The sequence below is a fragment of the Haematobia irritans genome, chromosome 1, assembly GCF_050003625.1.
Source record: "Haematobia irritans isolate KBUSLIRL chromosome 1, ASM5000362v1, whole genome shotgun sequence".
Classification (NCBI taxonomy): domain Eukaryota; kingdom Metazoa; phylum Arthropoda; class Insecta; order Diptera; family Muscidae; genus Haematobia; species Haematobia irritans.
This window is the reverse complement of record NC_134397.1, coordinates 115,219,144-115,242,616: the sequence shown is the minus strand read 5'-3', so window position 1 is coordinate 115,242,616 and position 23,473 is coordinate 115,219,144. Positions and strand designations below refer to the sequence as shown.

The 23,473-nt window shown below is 29.3% G+C and overlaps 1 protein-coding gene and 1 long non-coding RNA gene across 2 annotated transcripts in view; both read left to right on the top strand.

Annotated features, from left to right (window-relative positions):
• The window catches only part of Antp (homeotic protein antennapedia), a 345,732-nt gene that overhangs the window by 122,348 nt on the left and 199,911 nt on the right, over positions 1-23,473 (top strand). The window lies entirely within an intron of this gene.
• On the top strand, positions 12,292-12,735 carry LOC142242977 (uncharacterized). Its single transcript, XR_012724276.1, has 3 exons — positions 12,292-12,345; positions 12,457-12,499; positions 12,671-12,735. It is a non-coding gene; the product is annotated as an uncharacterized LOC142242977 (long non-coding RNA).

The window sequence follows — 23,473 nt, the reverse complement described above, 5'->3', positions numbered from 1 at the left end:
AAGTGAACTCTCTATTTCACTAAAGCCATATTAACTTTATATTAGTTCATAGAATCATTATGTTTGGAAAAAGTTTATTTTAGTCAAATAATTTTTTGCGTATGTTAGTTAAATGAACTAAAAAACGGGAAAAAGTTATACACAAATAAAGCATAAAGATTTCCTAATTTCGTATTTTTTACAAAATAGTTCATTATTTCTTTAAATTTGTAAATTTTACCAAAAATGTGTCCATCATGAACTTCGTATGTCACTAAAGACATTCTTGCAATTTTGAACTCCAAGATTTCTCTTAAAACTACAAAATTTTCTTTAACTACTGAAAAAATTTAGTTATGTCTAATAAATTTTCTTGAATTTGTCGAAAAATATTTACTTATTTTTGCCATATCGGAGTGATGCCTGCGCTTGTAATACCGTTTAGTTAAAATTTTCTAAAAAAGTTCCAAATTTTCTAAAATTAATCGAAAGTTATCTTTCCTGGTGGGTTCACTGTTTTTTCAGTGTAACACTGCCTCCGCCATGCTTCACCGTGCCAACAAGGTTTTATTTATCAAGCGCAGTTCCTGCGTCCTTTCACACAATTTGACGTCCCTTTATTCCAAATATACAAAACATGCTTTCGTCTGAAAATACAACTTGTTTCCAGAATTTTGGGGGCTTGTTTATGTATTTTTGAGCAAATTCTATGCGTTTTTGTCTGTTAACAAACGATATATATGGTTTTCGATAGTCAACCCAGCAGTGGTATCCAGCTTTTTGCAATACTTTTCTTGCTGTTTCTGCAGAAATACTTTTTTTTTAAATGACACTTTAACATTTTCCACAATTTTGGGAGAGGTTATCCTGGGATTAGCCTTCACCATATTAAAAAATTGTACGCTCTTCCCGTATTGATAACACTTTCGGGCGACCAGACCTGGGTTTTGATGTTAAAATGCCGGCTTCTTTACATTTGTTTATAACTCTTTGTACAGATAAACATGATCTAACTACAGTTTTACTAATAATTCGAATATTTTTGTCTTTTTGGCATAATTTAATCATTATTTTGCTTTCGTCAACGCTAATACAAATAATAAATTCACAATACAAATTTTTTGCTTAGTTATAACAATATTGTTTGTTTTTATACAAATAAATAACGAAATTGAAGTGAACGCAGACTTTGTGGGCTATGTGTATTAAACTTTTTTGTACGAGCTTATTCGACATGAAGATGTAGTGGATTGTTACTATTTGTTACCTGTTTATTTTCATAATTCATTATAATTGTAAATATATAAATAAATAAATAAATAAATAGTTACTATTTGGTTATTGAAAAGAGAATGACAGTCTACATTCTACACTGGCTAGCTATACGCTATATTGCATACTACAGCAAATTTCCATAGCCTTCAGTATATATCTGGCTGGGGTAGATAATTAATTTTGGGTATTACATATATAAACTTCTTATTTATTTAATACCATACTCGAATTATTCTTTCCAAATTGCTTCTATTTATATCTTAATGACAACGACCAAGGAGAGTTTAATCCCTTAGTCATATACCAATTGAATCTGAATCAATCGCAGAATTCATGTCTTCAAATTACTTTGATTCTAAACATCTAGATCTAAACATCTAGATGTTCTTCGGAACATCTAAAGATTTTAGTATGAGAGCTATTCCTTGGATTGAAGCAATCTTAAATTAATCTATCCCACAAAACGTTTGGTTGAATTAAGCCTGTATATCTTTTCACCACTTTGGCGATAAATTCATTATATTACAATATTATATTAGAAATAGAATATGCAATAAAAAATTATACCATGCCATATTTTGGTCATGTTGTACCACTTCTTAATTAATTCATGTTGTACCTCATCCGTTTTTTTTTTTATAAATTTTTATCCCGCTAATACCCAGCAAAAAATTTGGAAGTTCTTCCAAAGGCACAACTTTAAAAGCACTTCCAGAAGATTCACTCCCAATGATGTTCTTTATTTTAACTATCCAAGAAGTTCTTTTAATTCCATTTTTTATAACTTGTTTTATTTTTTCACACTTTTAATGGATAATTTTAACTTTTTTTGTTTCAAATAGGTTAAAAACAGACTAACCCCCATTTTCATGTAGCTCCGTTAGTGCTACGTTAGCTAACGAACTTTTAAACCGTACTATGGACATAGCTGTCATCTTGTCTATACATTCTATATGCCAGTTAGGAGCTTAACTGGTAGAAATTTTTCAGTTATAGTTAACTGGAGAAAAGATATTTGCAATTTGCTTTCTGTTAACTGACAGTTAAAGCCTAACGCTACATGAAAATGGCCGTAAGAATTCATAAAATGGTACAAATCATTTAAATTTTGTCGACAAAAATGCTAAATCCAATCTGACAAAAATGTGAATTTTTTAAAATTTTTGAGGTCAAACGGTTCCGACAAGCGTTAGAATCCATTAAAAATTATAAAAATTATTTATTTGACAAAATATCGCAGAATTTTTTAATTTACATCCGGAACATTGAATTCGGTTCACACCAGAAGTAGTGCAAAATTGGCCCAGAAGCGATGACTTTAACACGGGCTTGTCATAGGACGCATGTCCACCATTTAAAAAGCCGTTGCAGTGAATTTGCATCAATTCTTACTCTGTGGTTCAAATTCAGTGTTTGGGATGTGAGTTAAAAAATGTTGTCTTATTTTGACAAATAAATAATTTTTATAATTTTTTATGATTTTTAATGCATTCTAATGCTTGTCCGAAACGTTTGAATTAAAATATTTTGAAAAATTCGCAATATTTCTTAAAGGGATTTTGTTTTTTTTTCTCGACAAAATTTCAATAATTTGAACCATTTTTTAAAGCTTACTCTGTTTTTAACCTTTTTGCAACAAAAAAATTAAATTTACCCATTAAAAATAAGAAAAAAGCGAGTTATAAACGATTGAATTAAAAGAACTTCCTGTGTAGTTGAAATAAAGAACATCTTTGGGAGTACATCTTTTGGAAGTCCTTTTAAAGTTGTGCCTTTGGAAGAACTTCCAAATTTTTTTGCTGGGCGTAGCAATTGAAGCCTTAACAAATAATAGCATTTACGTTTCGAATACTCTACTATGAAATGTTTTAATTTAATTCCCATTCTATGGCAATTGAAAATTATCTTTTTCGGTAATTTAATTCCCATTCTATGGCAATTGAAAATTATCTTTTTCGGTTTATACATCGTGTCAAATTTATCATTATTTCATTTTATTTCAATTTGGGGTTTTCAAATTTTGTTTTTTTTTAATAAAAGTTTGATTTTGATTACAAAATACTGCTTGAGCTCACTGTTCATCCTATTAATGCAATTTAGCTCCATATTCTCTTAAAATGAAGACAAAAATATTATTCTCATATAACTCAATCCCTTTTAAGAGAGCAATAAAACATTCTCCCATGCAATCCATCATAGAATTTTCACCTACTCTCAAACTAAAAATTACATCGTTCTCTGTATCTCTTTCATCCACGAAACATCATCATCAATGAATTGCTGTATATTAAGGCTCTAATATTCTTAAATTTTCATGATTTTCCCTTTCAAATTACTATACACAAATTACGAGACTTTAATGAAAATGAGTATAATTTTGTTCTCTGATTTCTACCATAAATTTACCACCTGATAAAAAAAAAACAAGAAAATTTCCAACAAATTCTCATACTCATTTTAAGCATAGGAGCCGATGCCAACACAAAAGAAGAACCGAAAACAATGAATTTTTTATCAAAAGGATACCCCCAAAAAAAGAAGCGCAAAGAAAACGCACATAAATAGTAGGAAATCAAACGCGAGACTACAATGGGGTTGATACATAAAATCTTTACGCAAAAAAATCCAAAAGAAATATTTAATAAATATTTATTGGAAATGTGAGAAATAACACAACTAAGCAAATGTGAATACATTCTGGTCCTAACTAAAAAGAAAATAAATAACACAAACATCTGAATCTGTTATTTAAGCACAGTTGTGAATTTTCTAAACTAAATTTTACCGACGGCTTTTGATTCGACTAAATCTTTTCCTAAAAAAACGTTTACATTTTTAATAAAACAAAATCACGATTTTATTTTTTTGTAAAACATGTTTTAAAATGTTGTTGAAAACTACTCATTCGAACAAATGTTATCTCTTCATAGTGTGCCATTGTAAATTGCGAACATGTGGCCATTAATCTGTAGAAATTTTGTAATTTTATCACAATCAAATTGTCAAACCTGTATAAAAATTTTGAAAAAGTGTAAAATACGTTTAAGAACTAAACGCAAAAAAGTTCGAAAATAACGAAGACGAAACACAAATAATTAACAACGATTTCTAAATAACAATTAAAGCTCATACTTTGTTTGAGCAATTAATTTAGGATTCCATAAAACAACAATGATTTAAAATTAATGCTTCAGTCATCTTTGTTGCCTGATGATTTAGTTTCGATTACTAAGTGTTTTTACCATTAAGTGACAGCAGCAATTATTTTTTGGCAGACAAAAGGTTAGTACTGAATTGTGAGAATAAAACTTTAATTTTGGTTTTGTTAATCACACTTGCTTAAATTTTACAAAAAAAAAAATAAATAAAACTTCCAATAATTTTGTATTCAGAAGATGTTTAATGCCCCTTCTGCTGCTTATTTAAAATATTTTCAGTTACATTTTATAAAAAATAATAATTACTCACACTGAAAAAAAAAACACTAATCACAAAAATTAGTTGTATCAATCAGTTTTTTAATTGACTTTGATGATTGATATTATCATTTCAGTGATTGACGACATTTCAATTAAAAAAATTAATTTCTTGATTAAAGACAAAAAATATTTTTTTTGTGCACTTCCATATACTTTAGAGGAAAAACAATTTTTGACTTTCACCACGAAATTTATTGATCCAAATAATTTTTAATTGGTTTTTTTTTTGCCAACTAAATATAATAAATCCAATTAAAAATTATTTAGTCCTTTTAATTTCGGTGTTTGAATTTTGGTTTGAATATCTTCTATTCAAAATTTTCTCATATATTCTTATTAAATCTTTGTTCCAAGTTAGTACCTAAAAGTGTTGTTTTTATGAATATCGTGAATTTCGTTTTAATTGTTAATATTAAAAAAAACAATCAAATCAAGTAAATCAGCGGTTTATTTAATTGTTTAGTTGTTGGGTAGATATAAATTCCTAGGATATGCGGTTTTCTTTGCTTCATCACCGCGTAGAGAAATAAAATCTGTTAAAGTCCAGCTAAGAATTTTACTGATCCACTTTTGATCTTTATACTTTGTACCATTTTATTCCCAGCAAAAAATACTTCAGCAGTACGAGTTTAGTTGCGCTTTTTGGTATACAATTAAGTAGGCAGTGCATCCACACTGCATGTATCGCTGGCAATAACGTAAACGAGAAACCAAACTAGTTTATGATCATTCGTTTGCAGTACAGATGCATGATAACTAGTGCTGTATTCCTTCATACCAACAATGCTATATTGCTCAGAAGTATATATCACTTCTGAGCAATATTGCTATTGAAATGAGCAATTATATCAGCGCTATGTAGAAACTGTTCTAAATCGGGGCATTGCCCACAAAATTCAGCGCTGATTCGGTTGTTTTGTAAGCATTTGGTACTGCCTTTCTCCCTTACAATCCTGCTGAAATAGTGCTCCATTTTTTTGCTGGGTTATTATGACATCTAAACTTTGCACAAAAATTGTAAGAGAAGAAACGGGAGTTGTTTACTACTAAATTTAAAAATATTCTTAATTTCCTGATTGTATGTTAACAAATCTTGTCAGTCAGGCTGTCTAATTTTCCTTTTTAAATAAATTATTAAATAAATGCAATTTGATTTATACTATAACAACACATTAACATTTTCTGCATTTATTTGTATTCCAAAAGTCTACCCGAACTATACTCCCTTATTACATCAAAACTACAGACCTTTTAAACTTATATATATTTTTACTTAGAATTTATTACAACTGAGCATATGAACAGAGGTGCGTAAGTAATGGTTCGAAGAATTTGGTTTGGAGTTTTTTGAATCTTCTCCTAATCTTCTTTGGCAATACAGTCCCAAAGCTGAATTCCGTTGGTCCTTATTGGTTTAATTGTCTAATCGATTTTATAATATATTAAGTTTTTTGATGTACCGTACAGAAATTTAGTTTTAATGTTGCTAGAATAACCTATTGGAATCAAGTATCACTCAATTCATTAATTCAAAATCATGGAGGCATTTTTTATATAGTCCTGAACTTGGTGTTAAACACAAAATTTTCTTTACAAAAACATTGCCAGTATTTTTTATGGTAATTCCATTTTAAACAAATGACAAATTAAAGTCTCACTCTTTTAACCACTAATCTCCACACCTTAAAAAATTAACCATTACATTCTCCCACCATTTTGGAGCCCACGTTACAAACATAATTGAGCTGCAACATTTTCGCGTTCAAAAAAGTGGTTGTAAATGCTCTCAAATGAATGCACTCCCTCTGTGTTAGAGCGGTGGCAACAGCATGATGCCATAAATTTCAAGTACTAATGATTTTGAAAAATTACAAAATTATGAATACAAAATGGTCATTGAGCTTAAACTGCACTCCATCATGGCAATTTAGGAAAACACAACGATTTTAAAGAGTTGTTAAACAGACACTACTAACTCAACAAAGCCTCAAGATGTATTGAAACCTCCCCTTCAAACATATACATGCAGTTATAAGTGATGGCAATTGAGCCCCAAGGTCATAAAATCATAAGGCCAACAAAATATATACACTTAACAAGAAAAACCCTAGCACAAAATCCATACGTTATAAATGCAGTTAAAGAAAAAATAGTTGAAAGCGATCAAAATGGTTAGGGCATTGAGGGAAACAAAATTTGATTTAGAAAACAAAATAAGCACACTTTGCACACCATTCATATATGAATCAAATTAAAATGTCTCTCATATCACTGAACCAGTGTTGCCAGGTCATTTGTGGACCTTACCCCCAAATATTAGGAAAAAACCCTAAATTGTTCTAGAGTGTTTTCATAAACCCCCAAAAATTTTAGGAATGTAAGTAGATTAAAATGTCTTTCCAAATTTTGAGAAAAATCCTGTATTCATACAGGTACACACAAAATTGATATCAAATTATAAAGTTTTTAAATCGAATTAATTAAGTAAATGAAAATTAGGTTTATAATGTAGAAAATTTAACAAAACAAAATTCAGTATATATACATTATTCCCCAAAAATAGTCCAAAATTTAAATAAATTAATTAAATAAATCAAAATTGGGTTTATAATGTAGAAAATTTAACAAAATAAAATTCAGTATATATGCATTATTCCCCAAAAATAGTCCAAAATATATAAATCTTCTGCATTGGCAGTGACCAAATTGTCGGAAGTAAATAACTTATTTATTTATGTTTTAATTTTATCTTCAAATTTATGCCCAAATTGTTCCAAATTTGATTGAGGATTGTTTTACTTTATAAGGTATAAGATATTTTTCACCCCTAAAAACCCCCCAAATAAATGTTGCCCCTAAAAATCCCCAAAACGTGGAAAAAAACATAAATTTGGGGGAAAACCTCCAACCAGGCAACACTGCACTGAACTTATCATAGGGCTAAATCTCTCACTCTTCGAGAGAGTGAAATTCTCAGAGATTTAACAAGAGATCCTCTCTTATTATTTTAATCATAACAAAATTGTTTCTATTGCTTCTCCCATGGCAATGATCGATTTCCTACTCACCCACAATATTTGTTTACTTGGATTTAAATTAAATCATCCTTTAATGTACTTCAAACTTATTTTTTTATAATCCTATACATTTTTATATTTATAACTTTGTATTTTTCTAAATGTATTACTTTGCTGTGATGCGAGTGCGATATTGCTGTCTCTATAATTGTTGCACTTGCATACAATGTATGTTTGCGTATGTGTGTGGATCTTCATAATAAATTACGTGTAAAACAACGTGTGAACTAACATAAATAATTTTCTTAATCCATCTCCTCTTTCTGCATAGATTTTGCAGATAGATTTATACGCACACCTCCTTCTCTGACACATACACATACATACACTCAAAAGTTTGGGTGCAAGCGTGCTTTGTGCTCATCAATACTACCCAAGCAGTTGATGCAACTAAACTATGTCCGATTTGTTTAGAGGAGGATTCTGTTAGATGCATTTTATTGCTTGTCTGATATGTGGTTTGGTCGAAAACATCATAGCCTTTTTCTATCTTTCCATGGTTATGAAGATGATTAACGATTGTGTATGGGACAGTGGAAAGAAAACAAATACAAAAATGAAAGAAAGAACGAAATTTTTGTCACAGAACATCGACAAAAAAATCGAAGAATTGTATTTTTTAAATACATATATAAATATTTTATTAAATTTTTAATGAATTTTCATTTCAAGTTCAAGGTCTTTTTTGTCCTCTTTATTTATTTATCCCAGTTTGATAATTACTTCAAAAAGTGAATCTACAAAAGATTTTTTGTTATGCCGAAGTATTAAAAATGGCTAAAATTTCTAACAATTTAAAATTTTAAAATTTGAATTGATAAATAAAGAGAATAAAATAAAAGACCTCTAGGTTAAAATTAAAATTACCTTATTATTATTCATTATACCCAGAAAAAAATATCACCAAAAATTTTCCAATTAAAATTTTAATTAAAAAAAAGAAAGTATTCAATTAAAAATATAATTGGTTGAACAAATTTTTAATTGAAACACAAATCAATCACAAAAATTAATTGGATCAATTAATTTTTTAAATGGAACAATTAATTTTTTAATTGACTTTAGTGATTGATTGATACTATCATTTTTGTGATTGAAGACATTTCAATTAAAAATTAATTGTCCTTCCGTCCGTCTGTGGAAATAACGCTAAATTCCAAACAAAACAAGCTATCGACTTGAAACTTGATATAAGTAGTTGTTACTGATGTAGGTCGGATGGTATTGCAAATGGGCCATATAGGACCACTGTTATCCCTGGGAAATCATCCTTATTTTTGCTGCAATAACGTCATACTTTGTCATTTTGACCTATTTCAAGGCGCTTTAAGTTGCATCATAAACAAAAATAAACACCAAAATATAGGTTAATTTTTTACTCAGTTAATTTTTATTTAATGTTAAACAAAAATTCATAAAATCTTTGAATTAGAATAACTTAAATTTGTCATTTCCCAATTAACCAAAACACAGTTTAGATCGAAAATAAAATTAATCGTCGACATATTGATGAAGGATGACTGTCTACACTGAAAAAAATATTGTCGTGAGGTCACAGATTTCATGTCTTTAAAATACGAATCCAAATTTTGCTTAGCATAGAAGATGCATTTCTATATATTCTATATACATCTAATATAAAGTTTTTTTCTTTGTCCCAAAAGTCGATAAACTTTTCAATGAGGTGGTATTGTCCTTATAATTAAGTGATTTAATTTAAAAATGGGTATCAAACATGAAAGAAAAATTTTTGGGCTAAGGTCAATAATTCAGAAAAATTCTTTTAATTTAAAGAAACTGTCTTTAAATTTGTTGTCTTTTTGTATCTTGACTACAAAGCAAAAAATCGTTCAAATATAGGACATGTTTTTCAAAACTTTATTTTAAAGAAGTTTTTTACTTGAAACATAGCATAATTTCTACTGGAAGTCGAGTCTTAATTTGGAAAATAAAGTTGTCGTTAACTCGTTTTTAAAGGACTTTGATGGCATATGAAGAAAAAAAACTGAAAATGCGAAAAATTAAAATTTGCTTCCTAGAAGCAAGTACACAAAACCCAATTTTAAAAGAGAATTGTGTCTTAAAAGTATCCTTACTTGTATTCTTCGCTTCTTTGGCTCGGAATCAATACCAATATTTTTAAAGTAAGGACAAAATCTTTGGAACCGGGCAAGCTTTTTTTTTTGAGTGTAGGGTTAAGTATAGACCCCAATAAACTGAACCCCAGATTTGTCTTGCGGACGCTCTTGAAAGAGCAAATTTCATCATATGGTTGAAAATTGGCACGTTGTATTTGTATATGGCATGTAACGCCATGCAAAACTTGGTCCATGTCGACCCAAATTTGTCCACCAGAGCCTCTCGAAATAGCAAATTTGATCCAATCCGGGTGAAATTTGACTTTCTAATGGTCAAAGCCATTCATAGTTATTTATAGACTCCTCTATATAAAACAATCAAGAACTAGATGTATTCTCCATATGGACTAAGAGTCATATCATCTTTAGTAGAATTTTCTACCCAATCCATGGTGGAGGGTACATAAGATTCGCCCTGGCTGAACTTACGACCGTATATAGTTGTTATAAAATTAACTTATTATTTATGGCTTATAATAAATACAATATTTTGAATCCTTTATTATGCCACTGTGTTATGGCTATGTTGCAATAAACAATCGATTAAACTTGGATAAAAATCAATTTGCAGCAATAATGAATTGGTTAACTATGAGCAAAGTGTGCTTGGCTTAAGGAAAAGTAAGAAAAACAAAAAACTCCTAAACGTGTCTAAAAGGAAAATCAAACTTAATGATGATTATATGGGTATCTAAGTGCAAATATACATACAAACATATAAATTCCTACATATATACAATTGACAACAGATGTGTTTCTTCCTCCATGGCTTTGCTATCACAGGCACCAGCCTAACTAGGATGGTGGAAGTATAGTTGGCTACTTTGTCGTTTAACAATTTCGTTTAAATTTTTCAACCATGATTACCTCTCCTATGGTTTGCAGTATCCGAAGACCCTGAGGTGATTTTTTTTTTGTTTGGCAAAGACGATATAGACACAAATATTTATGCTAGTGCAAATATGAAATTTTATACGCTATTTAATGGAATTAGCATAATTAGTTTTCGATTTACGAATAGCTATACGTACACAAATTGTTTGTAATTGTGACCAAAAAATTTTGTGTGGTTTGTAGTATATGAAATAAGGGAAAGGTTTTATGGGCCAATTTTATGCGGTGGAAATAGGTGTAGAACACTAATATTAAGAACAAATAATAAGAATTCATCGTAACGAGACCCTAACAATAAAGACATCAATGCTAAAATTGTAACAATAATTTTAGAAAATTAGCATAATTTTTAATAATAATGTAAGTACACAGAAAAAAAAGTGTATCGTAAATTTAAGAAAATTTTTACATTAATTTATTACAAGAATTTTCCAGAATTTTAGTTCATTTTTCGCATCTTCAACGAAAATTAACTACTCGGAAGGAAATTTTACAAATTCTAAGTAGCAATCGTTTAGTTCATGGCCTACAAAATACGATGGAAATTTCCTTAAAAAATTTCTTAACTGGTAGTTAAAAATTCGTTTGTCATGCTATAAAACTACTTGTGAAATGTAAAATATTTTGTAAATAATAAGTGCAATTTACTATAAGATTTTTTTGTATGAGAAAATATTTTTTTACGAAAAATGAACTTGAAAGTGGATAGCAATTTCTTACTGACAATTCCTATAGTTAATAATTGTTGGTAAAAAATTACCCAATGAAATATTTTTAGTTCACATGTAATTAAATTTATAGACATTTTCGTCAAAAATTGTAGATAACATTTCATGAAAATTTTGCAAATTTTAAGTTAAACGTTTCATCGTTCATAAACTGGTGTGCCTTTACGAATATTATTCTTAGAGTAAATTGTCAGCAGATGCGATGAACTAATGCATAGTACAGAGATCTTTATCGGCATAGTGGAATGTGATTAATGTAAAGATGATGTTACTTGAGTTTTGTTGTGTATACATGAGCGTGGGGTTGTTTTTATTTTTGTCCATTTAGTGGTTTGTGTGTGTGTGTGTTTTGTTATTCGCGGATGGTTCATTTGGCTGGATGAGGTGTTGTTTTCAATAAAGGCACGTGTGTTTTTGTTGTTGTAGGAATGTTTTGGCTTGGCTTGGTTTTGTTTGGCATGCTTCAGTTGTATAGTTGGCGTTGGCGTGGGCTGTTGCATCTTTTAAGTAGGTATGCAACAAGGGAGTATAAAGGCATGGAATATTTTGGATTTTTGAGACATATATTGGTGTTTGTTTATTAAACCTTTTAAATGAAAGTTATTAATATTTTATCGGTAGTTTAGAAAAAAGTTATAACGAATATTGAGGAAAATATGTTGAAATTGAAAGTGTATTGCAATTTTTATTATTCTATGTAAAAAATTAATATTCAATTCCAGATGAATTTGGAAAATTTTTGTTATATCTCAGCGTATAGTTTATTCATAAATTGGTAAGTATTTCTTTTAAAAATATTTTTTATGTATATTATTATTTGTTAATTAATTTTTTTGGAAACCAGTTTAATGCTTTTCTTTGTTGTAAAAACAATATTTAATTTCAGAGCAACTCCAGATGGATTCGAACAAATAAAAAATAGAGAATTGGTAAGTTTTCTTTTAAAAATTGGCTTTATTTTAACTAGAATATTTACGTTTTTGTGACCTTTTTATCATCAAAATTACAGGTTTTTAATGCCTTATTTTAGTATTTCTTTAATCAAATTTTTTGGAAACCAATGTAATATTTTTAATGAAATATTTAATATTTAATTTCAGAATAACCCCTTAAACATTTGGACAAATTGTTAGTACTCCTTTGCCTGTAATTTAATAGTGAATTGGTAAGGATTCTTTAACTTTCTTTTAGCACTGGACAGTCATCCTTATTTTTCGTACATTAACGTCAGACTTTGTCATTTTGACTACGGCTCATTTCAAGACGCTAAAATTTTCATCGTGAGCGAAAAAGTGAACCAAACTTGAGTTTATTTTCTTATTCAATTTGGTTTTAAGTAGTATAAAACAAAAATTCATAAAACGGTCGAATTAGTATAACTTAAATTCACCATTTCCCAATAGACTAAAATGCATTTTAAATCGAAAACAAACAACAACAACAAATGATGACTGTCTAGGGTTATCAAGAATATTTGGTTTTTAATGCATATTATTTTTTTCATTAGATTTTTTGAAAACTTATTTAATAATTTTATTTGATATTTAATTTCAGAGTAACCATAATAAATTTGGTCAACTTTTTATATTTCCCCTCAGCGTACAATTTAATAGAGAATTGGTAAGTTTTATATTAAAACTTTGGCTTTCTTTCAACTAGAATATTTATTTTATTATATCTTTCACATCGGTAACAACACAGTTTTATGAGTTTATTTATAATACTTCATTATTTCTCTAATTGTTTCAGGTACACATTTTATGAGATACGTATTCCAAAGAAAAGTTGAATTCTTTACACCATTTGATAAAATGCCCCAAATATGGTAAGTTACAAGCTAAAATGAAGAATTAAAAATTATATTTCATTACATGGTGTTAATTTTTAACAATTTTCATTTTTGTTTTCATTTTTTCCAGCAAGATATGTGAAAAAACTACCTACGATGAATAAAAAAAGGATAAGTCAAAATGTCCAAACAGCGGGTTCAAATGAACTACTCTCTGTTCCACGTGGTCATCATTTTTATTCACAAAAAAACATTGTATTAAGAACTTTCATCATAAGTTTTTATAATAAAGTACTTTTGCTTAAAGAAAGTTTAATTTTAATGTATGAAAATTTTCATAATAGTAAAACGGTTTGTTGTTCCTTTAATTATTTAATTTCTCTGTACTGTGGAATGATTGATTTAAAAACAGTTTAGTCGTCGACATTTTAAAGAGACTGTTAACCAATTTTTATTATCGGGTTTCCCACAAAATAAGCAAGTAAACCAAAATAATACTGACTTTTTAACTTGGTAGGGGTATATAAATCTTATGGTGTTGTAAAAATGAACTAAACTACAATGTTATAGATGAACTAAAATTTAAGAAAATTATAAACTAGACAAGTTGAAAAAAATCTTAAGGGCTAAATCATGGTCAATATTACTACAGTTTAGTTCATTTTGCAATGGAAAAGGGTTCACTCTTTTTTCAGTGTATATCTCGTTGTTCAATTATATAATTATTTATACTTCTAATTGGAATCAGTGCCTTTTTCAAATAAAGATAACTGATAAAAACGTGGAATCCCGAAACAGATGGAGTAGACAAGATGGAGTGCATTTTTGTCACACACCTTAAAAAATCGGTCTCGATAAGCCAACATAATATATAAGGCTATGCATTATACACCCAGAGAAGGAATATGATCACCTCAACCATGTTTTAAGAGCAAAATGTTATTTTTGGGTGGTGACCATGTAACATGGTTTTCGCAACCGTGTTATTTTCTCGGAAAGCATGCACCTGATTTCGGCAAGCAGGTTATATTTGACGAGAAAATAACATTTTAGTGACAACCATGTTACATGGTTACCATACATAAATAACATTTTGCTCTTGAAACATGTTTGAGGTGATCATATTCCTTCTCTGCGTGTATGTACAAAAAGTCCTATTAAAATTAAGTATAACATATATCCAATTATGGGTCCAAATGTTGTGTAGTTGCTCACGAGTCTATGCTAATCTTATCTACTGAATTTTAATAGGATCAAATAAAATTTGAATCGCTAGGACGGTCAAGATGATAAATCTCTGATATAATTTTATGAGGATTTTATCTTCCCAGCAAAACTGGATAAGTAGTCGGAGTGAAGAACTCAGTACCAAGATAATTTGTTCGACACTTCCGAGTAATGTCATACCACCAGTGGAGGGGATTGTTAGAAGTACATCATATTTTCATGAGTTCACTGAGAAAATACATTCATGCGTCCAGCATGAAAATCTAAAAATTATTGCTTAAATTACTGTCGCTCTCTCTCTCTAGCTTTCGAAACTTGCTCCGGCGATAAAACATTCCTGGTTATTCAAGTGAACCTGCTGCATACCATCATTGAGGCAGGGTATATAAAATTCGTACCAACTGAAATTACTTCTGCTTCTATTTGTTCCGTTTTTTTGCACAATTGTTGGCATTTTCATGGTTTTTCCCCAAGAAGGGGGGGGGGGGGGGGTGTTACAAATTGCCCGCAAGGTGAAATAAAATTTACAAACATTATAATCAGTGGTTAAGTATCACCATCACACCATTTGCGTTTTTGTTTTTTGTTGCTTTGTTTTTCTTTTTCTTTCGAAGGCTCCCTCAACTATTTTGCAGGCAATATTGTTGGAGTAGGCATTACTGTTACACCTACAGAGTGTTTGCTAACCAGGAATTAAGCATTAACCTGCTTTCCATGGAAACTCCATGAAAGATGCGTGCTTTTGGCGGTTGATGGTAAAGTCTGTTCCGACTTCTTTATGGTTGCAAATTTTCCCAATGGTCGTCTGGTCGTCGTTTGCCCGTTCCTCTACACTGACCCTTAGTGTTTGTAAATTTTGTTGTTGATTTTTTGGTTTGTGTTTTCTTGGGTTTTTAGTGCCGTTGCCTTTGGGGCAACACTTGGCCGCCAAATCACGATTCACAACTTAATCCAACAGTTGGTTAAGGTCGCTTAGTACTTGGTCTTTCATTTTGGTTTATCCACTAAATATCTCTTAACTACACAATTTACTGAACAACAACAAAAAATATGCGAGGATTCGCAATAACCACAACCGCATAGTCTGGTCTGAGAACTATGCTGATTTTGATGTTTGCATTTTATTTTAGAGGACTTAAGTTTAGTTTTCAGTTTGCAATCACGTTTTCTGCTCTCCTTTAAGTTTTAGGAATGCTGGTTTCAGCTGGTTCTTCTATGTTTTGGCTTTTGGAACAGTTCAATGTTTAAAACGGATTATTATGCAATGACTGTTTCTTCCTTCCAGCGGAAATGTTTTGTACTTAATAATGTACTCAAATTCTTCATCTTGATGGATTTATTAATAAGTTGTTAGATTTGCTTTTTTGAAAATGTAAAAGGAAAAAGACACGAGTTATGGGATTAGCAAAGCCAAGACATTGGGGCAATATTTGAAGCGAATTTTAATACTGAGGTATTGCTTAATCCATTCACTACCGACATAAATCTTATATTAAAGTCATTAATTTTTCTTCTTTTACACTTTTACTAACAGCATGTAGAAAAAATTGTAATTTTGAGGACCTAACTCAATTAATTCAAGAACTATATAAGCTTGTTCTGAGAACTTGATTCTTGAATTGTGATCAAATGAAATATTATTTCTTTCGAAGTGTGAAAAAATAAAAAAAAAATCCGGAAATCGGTTATAGTTTCATTTATCGGTTAAATGTCCATTTACTAGAGGCATATAGTGTAAAAAAAGACTCAAAATGTTGTATTTTTCGTTTATTTTTAAAAGTGCATTTTAGTGCTCACCCATATTGGAAATTTTTACAGCTTTTTTAGATTAAGACCTTTATTTTAAAATAATTATAAATTAAGTGGGAAATAGAATTTATTGTCGTGTTCGAATGTCCTCCTACCGACGTCCATGGTAGTCAAAGGGTTAAAGCGGACTAAAAGCTAAGAGGAAAAATATGTCTTCAATATAGGAAGATTTTTCGGAATCTGTTTAACATCTCATAGTCCAGGAGACCATTTTGGGACTTGCAAAGAAAACTACTGCTTTAAGGTTTCAAAGCTAAAGCAAACGTTCTTTTCACTCTTCTCTTTTATTTATTATGTCTTCAAAGGACAACTATTCAACGGTTGGTGGGTAGACTTTGAGATCACCATTGACCATAAACTTCCCCGTAGAGGTGATCTTAATATTGTCATATTGCTGGGATTGTTTTTACATATAAGAGTCAAGCAGTCTACTGCACCAACGTAAGAATGTCTACGTGATCAGCCATTACGAATTGTAAAGTACTGCAATACCTAACTTGAATTTTTGAAACCCTGGTTCTCAGAAATAACCCAAAGAAAATCTGAAAATGAAGATTTTAAATATGACGTTTTTTTATAAACCCGATTTTGTTGTTCTATATAATGCTCCCACTTCCTTTTTTGATTATTTGTTACACAACTTTTAGAACTTTCGAAATCCGTAGATATGGTTAGATTAGGTTAGGTGGCAGCCCGATGTATCAGGCTCACTTAGACTATTCAGTTCATTGTGATACCACATTGGTGAACTTCTCTCTTATCACTGAGTGCTGCCCGATTCCATAGCGGAGTCCGGACGGCGTTCCATATTGCAGTGAAACCACTTAGAGAAGCTTTGAAACCTTCAGAAATGTCATCAGCATTACTGAGGTGGGTTAATCCACTGATGAAAAACTTTTTGATGTTCGGTCGAAGCAGGTATCGAACCCACGACCTTGTGTATGCAAGACGGGCATGCTAACCATTGCACCACGGTGGCTCCGTATATATGCTAATAAACCTAAAATTTTGAGAATATATACCAACTGTAAAGAGGTTAAGGATCAAAAGGGTGTTCAAAAGGGTAGGTCCAATAAAGAACTATATACGAAAAACTATTCAGGTATAATTGCAGGTTAGCCTATAGAGAAACCTCTTCCTCCTCCGAATATTTACAATATTAATTTAAAACGGACTTATATTATTGAAAACTATTTTGGTGTAAGCACACTCACAAAAAAGTTTACTTAGATCCAAAGATTTTGACCTTCCCTTAAGGATTTTGATATTTATTCCGAGCCAAAGATGCAGATTCTTTAAAATAAAGACAATTTTTAGCGATCTATCTGACTTTTAATCTAAGATCAATAAAATTAAAATTAGAATGCAGATCTCATTTATCAAATTTTCATTCTTTTTTCGAGGTTTATTAATAAAGGTACTCACGTACAAACAAATGCCAGTTTAAAAATCCAAATTATAACGGATACTTGAAAGTAAAAAATGTTTTCTTAATTCCAAAAAAAAAACTTCAAACCAAAGACGCTAAATCCTCAAAATAAATCTTAACCTATTTTGAAGCGTTTTTATCTTAAATCTAAAGTTTCAATATTTCAGTTAATTTAAGGACAATTTCTTTAAATCAAAAATGTGGTTCTTTACTTTAAGAAAAGTAGCCTTAGTTCAAAGACATGCGACTTTAACGGAGGGACGCAAATTTACAAAATTTGTGTCCTAAATTTAATGAAAAAAAATTTGAAGCACAGACTATAAACTTTATTTTAATTAAAATTTCATTATTTTAAAGAAATTTGTCCTTAATATTTTGTAAATTTCGCATTCTAAAATTTAGGTTGCATAATCTTTAACACCACGTAAATATTTTTTTCAGTGCATACATGCGCTTCAATCAATGTTATCATTTCCGCAGACATACTGGAAAAATAATAATGATTTACTTTCAAAAATACTCCTTCTTCGAAAATAAGAATTTCCCACAAGCATCTCAAAGATTTTTATCGATATAATAAAATTCAATTATTCAATAATTTAGAGCCAAAAGTCGTACTCTCAGCACTACCATGCCCTTAATTTTGGAACTGTAAAACATTTTTAAATTGAAAAAAAAAATGAAACCGCAGATAGTCCATTATGTAGAAAGCCTTGGTATTGCTCTGGGTACTAGATCCTTTGAGAATGACACTTGTTTGTAGAGGTAATTTGTTATTTTTTGAAGCTTTGGTTAGGATGTGAGTAGTACGATTTCGACTAGATATGAAATACATACGCAGTTTTTGTTAGATTAAGTTCTTCTGTCTTAATGGTGATCGCGAAGTTACTGATACACTTCATTACTTAATATTATACAATATAAATGTTTCTTATTTAATTTTTGTGCTTAGATTTGGTATTGATAGTTATAATACCAATAAAAAACCTGTGAAAGATTGAGTGATGGTCATCAGAATCCATGGTTCATGGTCCTCTGAATAAAAGATCACTATTTAAACCGTATACAATTTAAAAAGATTTGTGATATCTTTTCCATTCCATCACAAATAAATATAAAATAAATATTCAATATATATTAGTTTATTTTACTATACACTTTAAATATTTTGAAATTGCATTTTGTATGCAAAACGTTAACATTCTAGGCCGACCGTATCAGTAATCAAGCAATTGTGTATTTCATGGGCTGGGATTTTCGAAGGGTTTTCAACAATCACAAGTACGCAATTGGCCAAAGAGTAACCCCACAAATAATAGCAAAAGGTTAGACCAAAGATAGCAGAAGTTCAATGAAAATAAAAAAAATCTTTGTTTCACTTCTACCCTAGACATCCTCTGTTAGAAGAAAAACACAAACGAAACCACAATGATTTTTTTTCTCCATTCGGGAAATGAATATGAATGCAGCACATTAATGGTTGTTTCTTTGGCTTCAACTATGAAGTTAATGAAGATGTTAAATGCAGCTGTTGCCATTAAAGGAACTTAACGATGAAGCCAGAAAAACAAATCCAGACATCATGCAATATCATTTAGATCCATTGCATTAGATGTATTTGAGTTTAACAAAGTGAAGGTAAAAAGTTCAAAGTTCATAAAGTTTCCATCTGGCAAATATTTATCCATTGATTAACTCTATTAATACACTCATCAAATTGTGAAATATTATTAATGGCATTTTGGTTTTTGTGTTTTTTGAGAAAACTATGGGTAGTCCATCATAATGGCATCTAAGAGGCTAAAAAAAAATTAATTGATTAAAATTAGATAGTATGGTGTGACCTAAAAATATAGTTTTTAGGTCAGTTTAAATATCTCCGATCTATAGAACTTTCGAAAATGTCCAAATAAGTTCGTAGGATTAGTCTAAGATATTTAGGCAAGGATTGGAAAAAGTTGGAGAAATAAACTTTTGTGCATTTCATCCGAAGGGGTTTAGTTTGAAGGTTATGACAAATTTACAAAAAAAGTAATCTCTGACCAATTAAAACTTAGGAAGAGTATCATACTAAGAAAATATTTAAGCAAAATTTAAAATTAAACAAATTATATGAATTGGTGTAACATATCTATAGCGGTTATCAAACTTTATTCAATATCTCATTTATTCAATTCCTCTCTGTTCATCGTCATTGGCATTACAAACCTTTCAACATTTCAAATTGTAATGCTTACGAATCATTGCAATTGCCTATTACGAAAACAGAGACAAAAAAAAAACTCCACGGAAAACATGTCTCAAACATAATGTCCTGTAGCCTTACACACGTGTCCTTTTTACCCATTCGCACCCAGCTTAAAATAAAAAATAAAAAAAATAGCAAATACACATACATGCTCAAAGCATCAAACATCGAACATTGATTTATGACCATAAATTGCAAAAAGCGCTATAATCAACGAAGACAAAAATTGCATTCACACACTGGCCTATCAGTTAGCTCAGCTCAGTGTACAATGGCCAACATTCGAGCTAAATGAAATGCAACAGACAAAAAAAAAATTGGCGTACAAAAAATTCACAATGTGAAAATTCAGAACACATCCGTTAATGTCAACACTGATGATGGCCCTCATGATGACGATGATGATGGTGACGTCTATGATGCCACTTGGTTGTATGATGACGGTGGTTGTTGGGTGTTAGCGCTACGTTTAAGTAATGGTGACCAAGCGTTAATGTTATAACGCTTACTAGCTAGGGAAGCAACAAAATTTTAATTAGGAAAAATATTTATAAAATATCTATATATTAAAAAAAATATTAATATAAATTTGTTATATTTTACTTATTATTTTAATGTATTATAATTATTAGATGAACTATATTTTCATTTAATTTCAATTAGCTTAATTTAATTTATTAAATTTTTATTTAAATTTTGTTTAATTTAAAATTTTATTTCATTTGCAATTTAATTAACTTTACATAAATTTATTTTAATGTAGATACAATTATTATACAATTATTTTATCTTAAATTAGATTAATTTTATAAAAATATATATATTTTTTATGTATGATATTGATGATGTATTTTATCATCATATAGTTTAAATTAATTTAATTTATTTTTTGCCTTTTTTAATTTCATATCATTTATTTTATTTTAGTTCAATTTAGTTACTTTATTTAGTTAGTTTAGTTTAATACAATCCAATGAATTTTAATTAAGTTTTAAATATTAATTAAAACTAATTGGTTCAATTTAACTTATTTAAATTTTTGTATGAAAAACTCCCAGTGGCTCGAATTTTTAGTTTGTTATGTTCGTAGTTGATGAAAATCAAGAAATGCGTTCGAAAACCACGAAATATCGTTGGAAATTGAAAATGTAGTCGTTTTGAAAGGTGTTCGTATGTTTTTAAAGCAGAGTTCACGTTTATGTTAAATTATATTAATTTAAATTAAAATATATAATTTAGTTTTATTTAATATATTTTAATTTAAATATATATTATTTAATGTAATAACTTTACACTTACTAAACTAAATTAATTTACATCTATATGGATTATATTAATTTAAAGTTAATTTCTTTATTTATTGAATTTAACATTGTTTTACATACACCTAGTTTCTTATCAAGATTTATAAATAATTAATAGTTGTATTAAATTTTTTTTTGATTAAAACTAATTTTTATTTATTTAAATATTTTGAATTCCATTTAATTTTTTCCTGTCCCGTTTGGTTGAATTTTACTTAAATTAATGAAATAAAGATTCGATTACTATAAATAAAATTTACTTACTGTAATTTTAATTTATTTCATTTAAAATGGCTAGTTTAACCTAATTTAAATTTTCAACAAACATTTTTTTAAATTTAATGTTTAATTTTAATGAATTTAATAACTAACTATTCTTAAATGAGTTTTATTTTTTAATTTAATTTAATTCAATGTAATTTTATATAACTTGTTTTTATTTGCTTTTTTTTTATTTTGTAGCCTATTAATTAACTTTAGATTTATTTGTGAACTTAAATATAAAACTTAAAGGAAATAAATTACGTAAACCAATTAAACAATAGCATTTATTGAATTGATTTGTCTAACATAATTGACTTAAATAAAATTTAATTATTTTTTGTATATATTTGTATTCTTAACTTTAGTTTTTCTATTTGTTTAAATAAATTTATTTAACATACAATCGTTACCGTTTTAAAATATATTCGGTTGAAGAAGTATTTAATTTAATTCATGTTAGCTTATATATAATTTATTTTAATAACATTTCATTTAATATAATTTGTATTTTATAAACGTTAGGTTAAAGTGGCAGCCCGATTAAATTTCAGGCTCACTTAGACTATTCAGTCCATTGTGATACCACATTTAACTAAAAGTGCCTATTACATATGGGCACTTCTAGTCTTAACCACTGAACCTGCTCTATTATTTACTTTTGTGGAACCAACCAGATTGCTCCAAAAACATTGACAAACTGCTTAAGTTAACGTTTTCCAGGTCAGCCAGTAATCTAAAGCTATATATAACGTTAACGTTAATATATTTGGTTTCCTTAAGTACGTTTAATTTAATTTATTAATCTTAACTAATTATTTTAATAAAGTGAATTTATTATGTTATTAAATTTTAGTTACTTTAATCCATTGATATTAAATATTTTGTTAATACTCTCAACAATGACACATGCCTGGTCTCTACATTTGTATTTTCCGAGTGCTACCTGTCTCCATTCTATTTACGTTATTTTTTATCTTCCGCTTTTACAATTGACGACCTCTCATTCGTTCGAAATGTTCATATGCAAAATGATAGTATGACATGTCATATGTATGTAAAAAACAAGGTCTACATTTTAAACTCTCATATGCACATATGTATATATAGAAAACTCTTTGCATACACAAATATATGCGTATGTGAACAATGTTGCATTCATCACGATTGTGGCAAAAATGCACTCATCTTCCTGTTCCCGGTGCGTTATGTTCACAGGATTGGTTTCTGGCTTTGCGGGATCTGGTACTTACAACACTGCGGCTAGACTTTGCACTGATCCACATGCGGTATCACACATACATTCAGATACATTCAGATATCTGTATCATTGCGTTTTACCACAAAAAGGGTTTCGCACAATGTTGGTTGGAATTTTTCGTTGGTTTGCTTGCCTCTCTGCCTGTATGTCTGTCTGTCTGTCGTTTTGTAAATGTGTGCGATTTTTCAATTTTCCAAAAATTGTTTGTGACAAAAAAGGATGTCACCATGTCTCATGTAATATGCACTAAAGTAACGACAAATGTACAAATGGAAAATCAGACAAGCACATATATTCAAATGATAATAGGCAAATGTACCCATTTATGCACTGTGAAAAAATGAAATAAGACGACTATTTAATGCGACCGAAAGGTTTATAGTACCAATAGAATATAGTTCTTTAAACTGTTCTTAATAAAATTCCCAGCAAAAAAAGCGTCGCCAAAATATTGAAAATATGAAAAAAAACGAGTTATAAAAAATTGAATTAAAGGAACTTTTTGCGTAAATAAAATAAAGAATATCTTTGGGAGGACATTTTTGGAAGTGGTTTTAATGTTGTGCCTTTTAAAC